The sequence below is a fragment of the Trypanosoma equiperdum genome, assembly GCF_001457755.1.
Source record: "Trypanosoma equiperdum strain OVI genome assembly, contig: ctg_1870, whole genome shotgun sequence".
NCBI classification, from domain to species: Eukaryota; Euglenozoa; class Kinetoplastea; order Trypanosomatida; family Trypanosomatidae; genus Trypanosoma; species Trypanosoma equiperdum.
The window spans coordinates 6,368-8,496 of NW_027123916.1; positions in this window are offsets into that span (position 1 = coordinate 6,368).

Genomic DNA, 2,129 nt, shown 5'->3' on the forward strand with positions numbered 1-2,129 from the left:
TATTTTATAACAAAAATTCAATTCTAATCCGCCGGTTGTATAACACTAAAATTTCCCCACGTCTCAATTAATAAATTGACTTTTATCCAGCTCCTTATACCGAGCAATGTTGGATACGATTTTCCTAGCATTTTCTTGCTATGCTAACACACGCCCTAAAAAGTGAAGGGGCGCAGCTTCTCCAACCTTACCATTATATGGGATAGAAAAAATCTCTTCCTATACTGGAGCCCAATTATCTCCCCCCACAAAACGAATCTCTGTCCAACAGCTTCTTCCTGAATTGCACTCCATATTAACAACGGTTTGTAAATACTCTGCTCTGACCACATTCATCACTTTCTTTCAATAGTTCTCCAAATGTATAATCAAATTGTTAAACGCCCAAACTCTTGCTATCAAGCCTCCAAGGTAATGTTTTACAGTAGGATGTATTTTAGTAAAAGGGGTAACTATTATCCTCTTTTTTTTATATAACTGGCATTAAAAAACCAATAACATCTCTTCACATGTTCTTCTAAAATACCCTCTTTACTAAACTTTTCTTCATCTTAAACACTATTTTGCATAAAATATTCAACCGAGCTCTCATACTTATCATGTTCACTAACAATAACATCCAATCCATCAACAGTTATTAAAATATCCCCATCACTTGCATTCTGTCTTTCCTAACAATTCTATAACCCATCTATGTCTTTTAACGTGACTAGACAAACCTATAATCCTAATGGTAGTAATTTCGACATTGCATAGTTTGGTACTCAATATGAGTTTACACTATCCTTGTGTTGCATGAGTTTGACACTACAACCACAAACACTCTGTGTTTCTTAAGTTCATTAGGTTTCATATTTGTTTGGTGATTTATTTCATCATCTTGAAGAGATATTGACATTAAACACACTAATTGTAATATCAACAACAGAAGTTAAGTTCTTAAGGTACAAAATTTAATTATATATTCTACTTTTAAAATTTCAAGAAAATTATTAGGAACACTTAGTGATTTTAAAGGAAGAAGTCAGTTGGTCCAGCAAGATGTTTACGTATATAGTTGTTATTTTAACATTTTTATGATATAGCTTTTGAAGGATTCACTCTCGGTGTCTGCAACTTATATTTGAGCACATATCTATTGTTGTTGTTGTAGAGCTGGTTTTTGTGACGCTCTGTTATGTAACCTACGTGAATTCCGGTCTTCATTGCAGCCAACTTTCTCATCCATGCGTTGGCATCGAAATTGCAGTAACTAGGTGCATTTTCTTCTCTAGATATAAAATTCCTAGTTTTGTGTAGTAACTACCCCAACCTTCGCTTTTTCAATACGACATCCATAACCGCTACTTGATTAAATACTGCTACAGTTGTTGACTCCATCATATATTTAGTATTATCTATTTCTGAGTAAAATGTGTAGCACAATCTTCCTTTGTGCCATTTACCCTTTCCTATGTTGTTGCGTATTCTTTCGGTTGACCCCGTGGTTTTTTTCCTTTTTTTTCATATCATATCACTCCTTCTTGTGATAAATGTCGCTAATTTATTTCTATTTTACACTGTAATACATCTCTCCTTCTTTTATCCCCTCTATAATATCTTCGTGTATAATGATGCCCATCATCATATTTGTATTAAAAACTGCGCATATTCCATCTCCATTTTTATATATCTTTTTTCCTTTTTGAATTTCCTTTATTACTATTTCTCGTTATTTACCACTTCATCTCGCACTATCATACAGTCACTACTCTTTAAGGAGCTTCCATTTTGCGTTTCTATCTCTTTTGTGCCAACACTCTCATTGTTATATTAGTATATGCACACTCACAGCACTCTCCTATCATTATTATCATTATTGCTCTTATTATAGCATTCGTATATACACACAACACTCTTCTCTAATTGTTATTATTATAAACTAACCAATATCCAGAATATAAACAAGATAAACCAAATGAGAATAGAAATCAATTTTCATACCCTACAACTATAATACGTTGTAAACATATGCTATGTGTTACACATTATAGTTGAATTCTAAATGGTCTTCAAACGTTTTTCAAGAATCCTTAAAATATATCGTGTTACAATAAATGTACCAATTTTTCTCATAATATCAAGTTTTA